This window comes from Podarcis vaucheri, assembly GCF_965113315.1.
Source record: "Podarcis vaucheri genome assembly, chromosome: 1".
In the NCBI taxonomy this organism is placed as follows: Eukaryota; Metazoa; Chordata; class Lepidosauria; order Squamata; family Lacertidae; genus Podarcis; species Podarcis vaucheri.
In genome coordinates, this window is record NC_138759.1 from 49,725,879 (window position 1) to 49,740,464 (window position 14,586).

The 14,586-nt window shown below is 42.9% G+C and overlaps 2 protein-coding genes across 10 annotated transcripts in view; one reads left to right on the forward strand and one right to left on the reverse strand.

Moving 5' to 3' along the window:
• RAD51B (RAD51 paralog B) overlaps positions 1–14,586 on the reverse strand; it is a 400,405-nt gene that overhangs the window by 10,305 nt on the left and 375,514 nt on the right. The window lies entirely within an intron of this gene.
• The window catches only part of LOC309534852 (uncharacterized protein), a 250,741-nt gene that overhangs the window by 5,951 nt on the left and 230,204 nt on the right, over positions 1–14,586 (forward strand). For 3 of the 8 annotated variants that reach the window (XR_014220879.1, XR_014220880.1, XR_014220881.1), the window contains exons 1-2: positions 10,035–10,967; positions 11,968–12,133. The exons of 1 other annotated variant lie outside the window; for it this stretch is intronic. The gene's annotated coding sequence lies outside the window, so the exon portion shown is untranslated. Of the gene's footprint in view, positions 1–10,027; positions 10,968–11,967; positions 12,134–12,605; positions 12,867–14,586 lie in introns of those variants that run through there. 4 more of the 8 variants (XR_014220877.1, XR_014220876.1, XR_014220878.1 and 1 more) reach the window with 4 other exon arrangements.

Here is a 14,586-nt window from a genome sequence, read left to right on the forward strand (position 1 = left end):
AGACTCTTGAGCAGGGTTGGGGAAACTCAAACCAGGGTAAGGCCACTGACTGCCTCAGGTGGCAGAATCCACTTGGGCAGCAGATTCCGATGCCTATTTTTCTTCCCCCTTGTTCCCGATGTAGATCTTCTGGCACCCTTTCTTCCTTGGTTGGGGGGGTTTCCATTTTGGGATCTGCCTCAGGTTACAAAATGTATTGGGCCGGTCCTGAGCCAGGGGGTGCAATGCGGCTCTCTGGCCCTTGAAATTCAGCAGGCTAGTCCCCCTCCCAGGCCACCCTTCTTACTGGCCAGCTTTGAACCCTCCTCAAGTGCATTTGCCTTGCTGGAATGTGTCCTTGAACTGTCATAGTGCCTCTTGCTTGCCTGCATGGAGAGTGAAGAGTTTAGTTTGGGGGGGGGGTGTAGAGAATCCTGTGGTTTTTGCGTGGCAGGATTGTAGCCTATTGTACAAAGGTAAGTCACCTGTTTTTGACTCCTACTCCACCTACTACTGGCATGTGCCCGCCCCCCATGAGGGAATGCAACCCTTGAGTGGAACATAGTTCCCCACCCCTACTCTAGAGAGCCAGTGTGTGTCAGACGAAAAATATTGGGTTAGATTGATAGTCTTACCTTGTATAAGGTAGTTTCTTGTGTTCCTATCTTCCAAGTAGCTTAACTCTTTCAAAAGGCACTGCCAGGCTACAGTTATACACTCCTGTAGTTTGATCTGAGTTGAGTCAAACCAGTGGGCTTCAGTGAATGTGACCAATTTCTTGATAGGCTGTGGACTTAGAATGTACAATCTTCTTGGCCATCACCAGCCAAGTGTTAAAATCTTCCGGCCAAGAAGCACGCATGCTTAGGTGTTCCAAATTCAGCCCACAATACTGCATTTAGGGACCAGATGCCTCACCTGCAGAAAGGAAACCGGACTGTTCAAGCTGCAAATTATCAAGTGAGGCTTGACACTTGAGTATTGTGTTAACCTCTGTGGTGCTTGGGCACCTTCTGTTGTAAAATTTTTTAGAATCAGCTCCAGAAAAAGTGGGAGCTTCGATGTTCCATGTTTGCTGAACTCTCAGAGAGAACCACCAAAACCTATTGAGAAAATTATCCGTTATTAGGGTTAAGAATGGCAATATATCAGTGTGTTTCAGAAAATAACATCTATTTGATGAAAACAACTGTTAACTTTGCAAAACACCCTTGGGTAGTCCATTATCTGCGTGAGTTCTCTTTTCGTATTTTGCAGGAAGTGGTGGAAAGTTGATTTGAGTCTCCTCACACATTTGCTCTTCACCACTTCTTGTGACATGCCCAGCAAGCAAAAAACACTACGCCGAGGAAGTAATCCATTATAGCCTGGTTGAGTCTGCCCTTACATTTTAACACATTTTGGGTGCTTTAGTCATGCTTTAAGGAAGTGGTCTAGGCTTCTCTTGCCAAACAGAATATAAGTTCAGATTGTTCACAAGTGGAGAAACTTGTAAGATATAATGAGCAGTGGGGCTTCCTTCTGGCTTTGTCTCAGGCAACATGGTTCACATGTATACATGTTGTATTTATAGTCAAATTATCCCTTGGGTATATTAAATACCGTAAGAGGGACTGAAAGAAATAAGCCAGAGACCCATTTTCTCAAAGTTCTAGTGAGAAAGGCCAAACTGTTATAATGAGGTATTTTAAGTTGTTTTTATTAGCCTTAAATAATATAGACTTACTCTACATAAAGGACTGTTTGTTGCTCTTTAGTCTTTCTCAGAATTTGAGATATGTAGAGTTGGTATTGACCAGCCCAAAATAATTTCAAGAACTGGGAAGTTAACTAGGAACTGACTGAGACGTTTGAGTTCCTCCCGCTTAAAGATACCTTAATAGGCATCCTATTCAACCAGTGATGTAAGAAATTCCCGTACCATTTATTATGGATAAAAACAATAGGGATCTATAGAAATGTAACTGCAGTTTTATCAAAATGGTAGAATATCAGTCTTATAGACAGCTTACACACTTTTTTAATGTGAACATTTAAAAAACCTGAAACACTATTATAATCATAATCAGATTTTGCTGCAAGAGAATGAGGATCATTTTTCAAAATACCAAATTGTGTTTTTCTTCCTTTTGTTCTCTCAATACAATCAAGGTGTCTCTTTGATTTTGGACATTGTGGCTTTGAATGAAAGAGTAGTTTCTAACATTTTATTTCATTTTTTTAATGTACAGAATGTTTTCTTCACCATTCAGGAAAGTTTTTGAAACTCTCATATGTGCTGTCAACATACCGTAGGCTGTAAAGCAGCAGCTTCTCTGCTGGTGACGGAGGTGATGGGGTGCCCTTGGAGGCTTCTGCCGCCTGAGGCAGTTACTTCACCCTGCCTTATGGGTGGGCCAACTCTGAGTGACCTTCGGTGAGGATCTTCCTGAGGCAGCTGTGGCCCCAGAGAAGTAAATGAAACATGGCTAGTTCTCCTCTCCCATTCCTAGCTCCAGAATAACCTGCAGACTGTGCTGGGCCCTGTAATAGTTGCATCAGAACATTTTGCCCTAGGGCAGCGGTTCTCAATCTGTGGGTCCCCAGATGTTGTTGGACTACAACTCCCATCATCTCTGAGCTCTGGCCTTGCTAGCTAGGGGTGATGGGAGTTGTAGTTCAACAGCAACTGGGGACCCACAGGTTGAGAAAGGCTGCCCTAGGGGATGGTCAGAAGCAGAGAGGAACCACTCAAGAGAAATGGCCAGGCAAGAAGGCTTACCAGGGTTGGCTGCTAACTGCAGCTCCTGTGAGAACCTATAAGGTAGGTACAAGGTAAACCATTTCCCAAGGAACTGTACGCATTTGGGCTAAGGATAAAATAACATGGGGCTTTTCCAGACAATGGTGTAATTGCTCAATAGATGTGCTGTTGTAAGCCACCAGTTGTAGAAAGACCAAAAACCACCCACTCTTTCATATAATTCATATTTTATTGTTGAAATATTTTTTTAAAAAACCTGAGCTTGCATACCTATTGTGATGGTCAGCACTGTGTGGCAGTTTGAGTAACACAGACATTCTGGATAGTTTTTACCACAGGGACAGAAATCCTTCGTCCTCTGTATGACCATGGCCTGTGGTGAACTCCCCTCCTCCACTTTTTTTGCATTTCCTTACTTTAAAACATATTGAAGGTCCGTGCACTCCCCCTCTGTACTGCTCAAGACCAAGAGTGCCTATGAAGCTGTTTAAAAACCAAAAATAGAAAGTGCCGAACAACAGCAAGGATTGAGGCCGTGAGGAGGAAGTAATCTGTTCCAGTTAAACAATGCATCCCCTTCCTACAAAGCAAGGGAGGAGGTTAGGGCCCCTCTCTTATGGAATAAGCTATTGTTTCAGCTGCTGGCCAGTCTTTCTTTGTTAGGGAAATGCTTGTTAAAAGCAATGGGTGATTGGCTAGTATTTCCTTAATGGGAGGGGCTAATGGTTAGAAAAAGGCCTCTTGAAATCTGGAGAGTGTTAGCAATCAGGTTTGGGAGGTGGAGACCCTGCCCATGCAAGGAAAGGGGCTGGTCTAAGGTACCTGTGAAGAGGAAGATGCTTTGGAACAGAGGCAGGGAGAGAAACAGGAAGATGGCTGAAGGAATCTTGAAAGGAACCTCTGACCACTTGGGAAACAGAGGAAGAGTACAACAGTATGTAGCTCAGTGTAAGCTGCTGGGGCATTTACCGGTAATTGGTGTAGGATAAAGATTTGAAGTCCTACTAATACTAGTGATGGGCAGTCCCTAGAGTTCTGGTGAGATGCTAGTGGATCTCTAACCATTGCAATGCCTCATTTCTTCTCCAAAACACTGAAGTCAGCAAATGAAACTCTGGAACTTGTCAACATTTTTGGTACTTCCCCTGTCTCAGTGAAAAATGTAACTGCACAAGCAACTCTTTTGACGTTTCAGCACTTTCACTTCCAGTCAAAGGGAGAACCAAGAAATGAAGATGCAATAAAATAAACTTCAAAGCACAGCAGTATCTCCACGTAGTTCAGGACAGGGACAGTCCAATGAGCATAGAGAGGTGGATCCCTCCCATAATTTTATAATAAAAAATCATAATACATAATATGGAAATATAACATGAGAATATAAGCAAGGAAGTCACAACAACCTTGTTGAAAATTACATTAGAGTGGTACCTCGGGTTAAGAACTTTGCTTCAGGATGAGAACAGAAACCGTGCTCCAGCGGCAGTGGGAGGCTCCGTTAGTTAAGTGGTGCTTCAGGTTAAGAACAGTTTCAGGTTAAGAACGGACCTCCAGAACAAATTAAGTACTTAACCCGAGGTACCACTGTATTAAAGTTAATTAAAGCATCAGTTCTACTGAAAGACTGGCTCCATTGGGCTGCTACTCTTCCTGGGCTGCTTCCATTCCAGCTGGTCATTATAATAACTATTTAACTTTAAGAATTGATGCCTGAGGTTGCTTTCTTTCCCACCCTCTTCCTTCCCCACCCCCTTTTCCTTTTGTGTCATGCCTTTATAGATTGTAAGCCTGTGGGCAGGGTCTGTTTCATTTCAGATGGCTGTTTGTAATCTGTTTTTGGAGCCATTTTGGATGCAGAGTCCAGAATCACCATCATCATCTTTGGAGGCTATCCTCCAGCTGTCCCCCCTCTCTTCTTAAGTGAGGCAGATGACAAGAGAGCCTGCTTGGTTATGGTGCTCTGTCTATGTGATGCTCTCCCTAGCATTAAAAACAACAACACCCCTCAAGGTGGCTTGCAACACATATTTATTTTGGGTGTTTGTATCCCCATCCTTCAACAAATTTGCAGACTTCCTTACAAAATATTATTTAAATAAAACATAACAAGAGAATAAACAGTGTAAAAATTAAAAAGACAACAGCAGTTAAAAATAAGAGGGAGAAAAAAATATATCCAAAGGATCAATAAAACAATAATCACTTGCCAAAAAAGGAGACAGTTTCAGGAAACACCAAAGAAACATGGGAGAGTGAGTGAGTGTGGGCATCCTTAGGCAAGACATTCCACAGCCCAGGCACAACCTCAGAGAAAATCTTTTCCTTTGCCCACACTAAAATCATCTCACATATCTGCGGGACACAAAGTACAGCCTGGCTAGTTTAATAAGCAAGCAGAGGTGATGGGTTTCCAGGTATCCCAGTCTTAAGCCATTTAGGGTTTTAGATAATAGTAATTGCAGTATTTTTAAAAAAAGTTTGATTTGCAAACTGCATAACAAAATATGGATAAGTAGGAAATTTGAAGAATTGGTGTGTTTTGGTTCTCGTATTGTTTTAGAAAGTGTGAATTTTATAGATTTAACTTTAAAGTGTGCACTGAAGCAAATTTTTTCTCCATCCCTATCTGTAACTGTAGTCAAGTCTGATTTCTCTAGAAACAAGTGCAGATGGCAAACCAATCTAGGTTGGGTAAAAGTCCTGCTGCTACCTGGATATACAGGAGCAAAACCAGATCCAGGAGAACCCTCAAGCTGTGAACCTTACGTTTTCAAGAGGAGTGCAGCCCCATCTGACAAAGATCGACAGATCTGCTAACCAGGAGCATCTCTGTCTGCTCTTGCCTTATCTTGCTTGGATTAAACATCAGTTTGTCTGCCTCCAGTCTGTTACAGACCTCAGGCACTGATTCCGTACAGGTGTCCTCCCACTTATGCGGGGCTTATATTTCGGGCCCCCTCACGCATTTGTGAAATCGCATAAAGTAGGGAGCACCCTCTAAAAAGCCTCTGAATGCCTATCTTTCCCTACACTCCAGCTCTCTCTCTCCAATCCAGACCAAAATATCTAGAGTTGAAGCTCTGGAGGATGCGCAGGAAAGCAGCAGCTGCTGCTGTGCTACCCCGCACACCAGCTGTTAGGCAGGAAGGCTGAGCAGCCTAAACAAAGACCCACAGCGGCCTCAGGTCTCTTTGGGGCTTCCTCTGCCCTCACTGACATCTTCCTTGGGCTCCAGGGAGGATTTCCTTGTGAGCCACAATGACTATCCAGCTCTCTCCTGCCATTTCATGGTATGATTCTATTTATTTCCTGGCGCTGTGCATATATGCGCGAGAGTAGAATGCATGAAGGTGGCAGGGCTGGGCGATGTTAGGTTTTCAACATCACGGTGTATCACCAGCCAAACATAGCTGTTTGGCGATATACTGCAATGTTGAAACAAGCTGCACAGGCCCCAGCCTGCGAGGGGGCGAGTGAAACTGCCACAGCTCTCACCGTGGGAGCTGAGGCACTTTCACCCCAGCACCTCACAGGCACCCCAGCTAGCCCCGGCCCGCTACTCTGCTGGGGGGGGGCAGGAAGACTCCTGCCACCCCCACCTCCCTGCTGAGCGAGCAGGAGAAAATGGAGAAAATGGAGAAACGTATCTTGGAAGCCATTCGACTTCTGAGGCACATTTGAAAACGGAAGCAATTACTTCTGGGTTTTTGGCATTCGAAAACTGAAACGTTCGGCTTCTGAAACACTAAAAAACTGAGGTTCCGCTGTACTTCATGTTATACCTGAAGCTCTTTGGCCCTGGAAGCCAGTGCTAAAGTGGTCACTACTACCATGTATCAGGGGCTACCTGGTCTGTAGATAATAGAGCACTGTTCTCTAGGCCCCACCAGGCACAGGAATAATTTCTATGTAAAACCTCTTCTTTTTATTTAAACTGTGTTTGCAGCCACAATCCTGCTTTTGTGCTGTTCTTTTCAGCTAATTAGTGAGCCTCTGCCAGCTTGTTGTCCATCGCGAGGAGTTCACTCCTTGTTGCTAGGGCACACTGACATGCACCAGTGGTACTAGTTTCAAAGAGATGTGGGGGACTGTAGAGAGAAAGGGCTGATCAAACAAAATGTGTTTTTTTCTTCTTCTTTTTAATCCATCCTTTTTGGCAAGGCTGAAAAGTTTGCAATGGAGGAAAAAAACCTGGGTGAATGATAAGGCCTTAAAAAGCTCATTAATTTGAGGCAAGCTAAGCTATGCTGGCGAGTTATCTTATCCTTCCTCAAAATAGACTTTTATCAAAATGGGAGAGCAAGGACCTAAAAGGGTTTGTGCCTTAAAAAAAGTAATTAGTGCCTAAGGATTTTGTTGTTGCTAGTAATATTATTGTGTGGGCGGGTGTTTAAAGATAGAGCTGTAGCCTGTTGAAAGTGCTGTCCCTTCACAGCAACCAGCAGTGTCCTAACTTACTTTTTGTCTTATAGCCTGGTCTAGATTCTAGCCACTTTATGAGCCTATGTCGCCACATTCTGTTAGTATCTTTCATTATTGCTAATTTCACATGCTCATAAAGCACATTCTAAACTCAATATTTGGACATCTAACTGCTGTAGTGCTTTTGACTTTCCCCTACCCCCATAACAAGAAGAAAAGGCCCTGTGATTTAAATCTTGTTTAAATCACCACCTTTATAGGGATTCTGCTGTAACCCAATTCTGACACATGGGTCACTTGTCCTCATGCCAAAACTCCAAGTCCTCAGAGAAAGGGTGGATACCAGCATAAATGACTGAGGACTGCTTCTCAGTCCATTTGGGACTCATTTTTCATGAGTGGTGAATTATTTATTTATTGTCACAGTGAATTGAAAAATGGAAGGAGTGTTAAATTGACCCCTGGGGATTCCACCGCTAACACAAACCACAGCTTTCTCACACACCATAGCTACAAATAATTGTTGCTGATGCATTTTCAGTCCTGTGCTAAACTGGAAATTGGGCCCAAGTCCAATGTCGAGAGCTTGGAGGATTACTTCATTATCTTTTATGAGGAAAGGGAAGAAAATATGGCAGAAGGCAAAAAACTGATATGGTGTGTGGTGAAAGAGCTGCGATTGGTTAGCAGCTGCAGGAAGGCTTGACTTAAAATGGGGCCATGGCTCTAAGGGAAGATGGGCAATCTATGCCTACGTCATCCATGGCACCATGCCCAAGACAGAGTCAGGTAGCTCAGTGGTTGTGTGGTACAGTAACAAAAACATGAGGAGGTGATGGTAGGGCATGGAGTTAGCCCAAACTGTAAGTGGTCACCCCAGGACAGTAGCATTTGGGCAGGAACTGGGCAGGCTTCAGCAACTGGGTGAGGAGCTACAGATAGGGGTAGGGAAGTGGAAGAGGGGGAAACAAGACACAGTGAAGAGAACCCATTGATATTTATGCTGTAGAGCTGTGCCCCCACCATGTCAACAGGGGAAGTAATGCTTCGTTTTCCCATGTGCTGTTTCCATTTCTTAAATTAGACTCCTGGGCTGCTATTAGCTAGGAGAGAAGAAGACAGATAGAATACAAATGCCTGACTTTCTTCCTCTTAGTAGGTTTTGGGGGTGATTTAAATTGAGGAAACAGTAGGGTTGCCATATTGCATATTTGGGACAAATTTGTTGAGCTTTTTTGGCAAAATCTTGAAAATGTTTTGAAGGCATTTTTTGTGAATTCGCAAAAAAACCCCTACATTTCCAACATGGGTTTCCATACGCCCAGGTTTCCCCGGACAACTTGGACGATTTTTGGAAATTCCGCCCAGATGCTATTTTGGGTGGATGAATCCCAGCTATGTCCAGGAAATTCCAGATGTATGTCAGCCCAAGGAAACAGCATGGTAGGGAAAGCTTTCTCCTAGTACTGCAGCTCTGATCCAACTCCCTTTTCCTGGCAGCTGCTTTTAAGTGAACACCAAGATGTCAGGAGATCAAATCCTGCACCTCACATCTTTGGTCCCAACAAAACAAATGTACTGAAAAGAGTGCAGAGGGGAGGGAGAGTAAGTGAGAAGCTTCTAAAACATGGTCTGTTGTCTGCAGCTCCTGAAGGAAGCCCACACAAAGAGAGGATTTTTTTAGGGGTTCTGTCTGCTTTTGACAGTCTGCTTTTTTAATGGCACCATCTCCTTCTGAGCAAACAGGGGTTTGGGCCTGGGGCCTGCCATGGACCCCTGATAGTGATCTCTTCAGTATTTATCTCTTGACACTCAGCACCCATTCACCTGTAGCTGCACACAAGTCACCAGCAGCAGCCACTACCCTTCTCTTCCTAGTCACGGGGTCCTTGTTCTCAGCTCCTCCAAGAATTTCATTCCATGTTCAAACAAAGCAAGAAGCAAGTTGTGCAGGTGAACTGTAGAGGTGTCTGCCTTCTCATGGAATGCAGAGTGTTATTTACGTTCAACAGATGTTTTAAGTTCAGATCTTTAAATAGGCAGCCCCTCCTTTTCGTTAATCCCTTCTCTGCTCCTATAGTTTACCCCAAGCCATAGGAACAAACAGTGTCCCTTGTTGCATGAGGAGGACAGGATTTTCCACATGGCAGCTCAGCCTGAGAACAGTGCCTGAATGTTTGATCTCATTCAGGTATCAGACATCCCTCCGCAGGCTGCTGTAAAGCAATCCGTTCCAGCTGAAGGCTTTTCTCTGAAGGAGGATCAGTTGTTAGAAGAGACAAGCTGAAGCAGGGAGCTGGAAATTCCAGGAGAGGAAAGACGCCACATGCTAAGGATTCTTTACTTCCTTCATGTGTACACACACAGAGAGAGAGAGAGGGAGAGGGGGAGGGAGAGAGAGAGAGAGTTATGAAACCCACCAGCTTGCCTACCATGCAGTTTATCCATATGATCAGTCACGGACCAATTTTCAAAATTAAGTTCTTAATTTTATGTTACAGCTCATGGCCAAGTTACAAGTGACACTGTCACTTGTCCAAATTGTCACATGGCCAAATTACAAGTGGCACATGTAGTTGCCCCTGCTAGCTTGGAGTTTTGTTTAGGAAAAGCAACCATGGGGGCTGGACAGAAGAAGGAATTGTGTGTGTGGAGGGAGGCATGTTTAAGTTTTCCTTTCTTGTTATTTTCCACAATGAACGTCAAACCTCCCCCCATCTGCTTTCTCCCTCACAGGAGAAAAGATACGGATTCCTGCCCTTCTCCATCTCTGATTCCCTTGTAAAGTCTAATTCAAACAATCACCGCACTGTGTCTCTTGCCATGGGAGGTGGAAGAGGGAAAATGCACAGCACAGCTGATTTCAGTGTAATTCACACTAGAAAAGAGATAGAAAGCAATCAGCGTCAGCTCTGTCTGTCTTAAAATATTTAATCTGGCCTTTAGTATACATGCATTCTGCCTTTTTATGCAAAACAGGATTGTTTTAGGGTGGTAGGGATAACTGGCATATATGCTTAGACATACAGCAGCTTATTTAAATAAAATAAAATAAAAGTTTGCTGTGTTACTTATATAAAGCATGAGACGTGCATTTTATGGTAATACATTTGCTCCTTGGTTCTCGAAAAGAATGTGTTCTGGGAGTCCGTTCTAACTGTGATGCTTGGCTCGTGATATACCATGATGTTGAAAACCTAATATCGCCCAGCCCTACTAGAGAGGGCTTCATCACTGGTCCAGATCATGACTGGGTATGCTGCATGCCACTGCAGGCCTGCCCAAAGTGAATTGACACACTCACCTGTGTACCCTGAGCTCATTCTGGAGCTTTAGTTAGACAATCTGTTTGTCAATAATAATTAGCCTTTACTGTTCTCTGGACTTAAGTGCACACCCTGCCCCCTTGATTATTTTTTATTTTTAAGCAGTGATTAGTCTTCCTCTTTGTCTTTCAGTGCAACCACAGTTTAAGTCCCTTAACCAAATATTTAGCAGTCCAGCTTCTGGGCATGTAAGGACTTGCCTGAGATCTTGTTGAGCAGCTGCCAATTAATTAGACAATGCTGGGCTGATCAGACCAATGGCCTGACTCCCTATAAGACATCTTCACAAAGTATGCACTGCAGAAGAAGAAGGGAAATGGGAACCGGATTTTGAGGAGTGCACGATTGGGAGTAAATGCAGCTGTGTGTACTCTGTGCTTTGCTAGGGGTTTACTTATGGGGTAAAGAAGAAGAGTAAGCTAAATGAGGCTATCGGCAGAAGGAGAAATCTGAAGGATGAAAGAAAAGTGATGCAGTTTAAAGGAAGCATCCAAGGAGTAAGGAAGTTTATGTAAAGCTTGATAGCATTAAAAGAGGGAAATGAATGATACTTTTTAACCCCTACATGCAAACCCCTGGCAAATTGCATAGTACATGCATCTGTATTCATTTACAGTTTCGTTGTACAGTGGTACCCCACAAGACGAATGCCTCGCAAGACGAAAAACTCGCTAGACGAAAGGGTTTTGTGGTTTTTGAGCTGCTTCGCAAGACGAATTTCCCTATGGGCTTGCTTCGCAAGACAAAAACGTCTTGCAAGTTTGTTTCCTTTTTCTTAACACCATTAATACAGTTGTGACTTGACTTCGAGGAGCAACTCATAGAACGCGGTGTGGTAGCCTTTTTTGAGGTTTTTGGTGATTTTTGAAGCTTTTCCAAAACTTTTCTGACACCGTGCTTCGCAAGACGAAAAATTCGCTAAACGAAAAAACTCGCAGAACGAATTAATTTTGTCTTGCGAGGCACCACTGTATCCTCAGTCTCTCAGGTTACTTTCCCATTCCCTCAATTGCTTCCCTTATTTTCAATTGTGTGCCTATTTGAAGCTGCTGTATTTAACACTTTATTATGAATTGTTTGCTGCCGTGAGAATTTAAGAATGTGATTGGGAGGCCCTGTGTAAGTAAAGCTTGCTTATTTGTTTATTTATAATAGTGCGGAAGGGTGGGGTTTAATTTTGATGTACAGTTAGTGAATCATACTATTGGCTCCTCTGTCCCTGTATTGTGTGATACTGTGAGTGGCAGTTGCTTTTTAGAGTCTTATGTTGGTGCTTCTAAGATTAGTTACTTGAGATCCTTTCAACTGGAGATGTCATGGATAATTCTGAAGCAAAAAGTTGTACTTTTAAATACCCGGTAAAGTATAAGAGCTGAGTTAGCAGATTAAACCAAGACTGCTAAGAGGTATATCCGCAGTGTCTTCTATGATATTCACTGACACAATTTCTGAAGGTCATCTTGCAGATCAAACACAGCTTTATTGTCACCCCTACAGATGCATTGTCACCATCCTACAAATGCTGCTCCTCTAAGTGGCTGCCTGGATCGTTAGTGTGGTCAGGCCCGGCCCATGGCAAGCATCTCATCTGGCTGTCAAGAAGGATAACTAACCATTGGAGGGTTTTGAGAAGAGCCTTAATATGGCCAAGGCAGCTGGAAAGGTAAATAAAGAAGGGCTGATTCATGCAACCATTTTTAATGTGGTGAAGCCACCCAATTTATTGAGTTTTTTTGGCATGCTGAGCAGTCTTGGTCTGGTATCAGGGGAAGTTCAAGAGCTGCCATTGTTTTATTTACTTTATTCCAAAGTTAGAATCTCATGTTTATATGAATACAAGATGCCTTGTAAAGTTCCAAAAATAGACTCCACTTTCAGCTGAATATATCAAGCCTATTCCCTTGAAAGGGGGCGTAGTCGTATCTGTTTTTCCCGTAATTCCTGGTGTGGCCAGGAAACTAGAGCAGAAGTTCGGCTATGCAGTGATAGTTTTTTTTATTTTTTGCCCTTTAAAACATTAAAATAAATTTTAATAATTTTATCCCTCATAGATTTTATTGCAAAAAAACTATACTGAAGCCTAAACCTGACCTGATCTGTATGTCTCTTTTCCTATCTCGTTGTCTTGTCCCCAGCTTATTATAGTGTCTTCCTGTCACTATTTCCCCTAAAGTGTGGTGTCTTTTGAGTTTCCTTGTTGTGAAGATCCACGGGGAAGATGCCATCTAAGACTCAGGAAATGATTCAAATACTGCGGTACCTCGGTTTAAGAACAGCCCTGTTTAGGAACTATTCGGTTTACGAACTCCGCAAAACCAGAAGTAGTGTCCCGGTTTGCGAACTTTATCTTGGTCTAAGAATGGAATCCAAACGGTGGAAGGGCACTGGTGGCAGGAGGCTTCATTAATAATAATAATAAATAATAAATTTTATTTATATCCCGCCCTCCCCAGCCGAAGCCGGGTTCAGGGCGGCTAACAACAATCAAATAATCAGTCAAATAATCTGATAATTAGGGAAAGCGTGCCTCAGTTTAAGAACAGTTTCAGTTTAAGAACAGACTTCTGGAACAGATTAAGTTTGTAAACCGAGATACCACTGTATCAGCAGGTGAGCTGAAAAATGCAGTTTTGTCAAATTTATCAGTCTGTGATTTCTGCAATTTGGATTCTGCCTACAGTCCTAATTCTGTATTTAGCCAATTGTTTGTGCATCTTGTCACTTGGAAATGCTCCTGCTATTAGCTGAAGTGAATTGTTTCCTTTAAGCGTTTTACCCTATTTTATATTTGTGTTCTAACTTTAATGTAAGCGGCCTTGAGCATATGTTCCTGGACTACAGAGTAGGCTATAAAGTGTAAAATAGGAAAATAAGGTCACAGAGCCTGGGCACGCAAGATACTAAATTCCATTGAGGTTCAGCCCCCTGCACACACCATGGCCCACACACAAGTTTCTGGAGCCATGAGCCTGAAAACCACATCTGAAGATGTCTCAGCCCTTTAGTTATATTCCCTTACTTACATATCTCGACTTCTGCAGTACACGGCTTGTGTTTACTTGGTTGCCATGCCTTGTTTTTAACTTTGGCTTATGGTTGATGCAATTCTAAAACAAAACTAAAATCTCAACATGACTTATGAAGTACTATCATCATCCTTTGAAATTCTGGGATTTAGCAGAATTGTTTTTACAGTAATTGACCAAGATGAAAGATGACGCAGATGTGTCATTTCACCTAGGAGCTAAACAGCCGACTCTGTAACACAGCAGAGCCAGAACAAAAGATGCTGCGTACCAAGGATGAGGGTTCAGAGCCAAGGAAGCAAGAGGCTTCTCTGCTTTGGAGTCCATTCTTTGAAATGTGTGATTTTTGTCCTTTGCCATGATCCCAAAGGTGTAGTGTGACTCACCCATCACTGTAGGAACTGCAGTCTCAGCTGAAATCCACTTGCTCTTGATTAAGGAATTCAGAAAATGAACTCTTCTCATCTTTTGCAAAACTAATTAGCATTAAATAAGTAAATAAATAAATTTATAGGTATACCGCCCTATACCCATAGATCTCAGGGTGGTTTACAACATATCTGTCACATTTTATTTGTACTACTGAGTCTTGATGTAAATAACATCAAAAGTGCTTGAGAAGGGAGCTGATTATTCATATTCCCTACTACTACACAGTTGCTGCTGTAATATAGGTGCCATCTTCTAGGGTTGAGTACATGCTTTGTATGCAGAAGATCCCAGATTCAATTCCTGGTACATGGCCAATTAAAAGGGTCTCAGCTAACCGAGCTGGAAATTACTTCTCTTTGTATGGGACCCTGAAGAGCTACTGCAGATAAGAACATATGATACTGGACTGGACGGACAAATAGTGTAACCTGGTATAAGGCAGCATCTGTTGTAATAGTGATGTAGTTGCTGACAGTCTCCATATATAGAATATGGGCAGGATACAAAGAGCTACCTGGGATTGGGCCTACCAGGATGGACTTTTGATTTTCCCTCCTTATGAACAGTAGACCTCCACCATTGCCATATCCCCAAATGGTTTTGAAGTCTCCCTCAGTTTCAAAAGGGGCTTGGCTATGCAGCCATTATTTGAGAAATA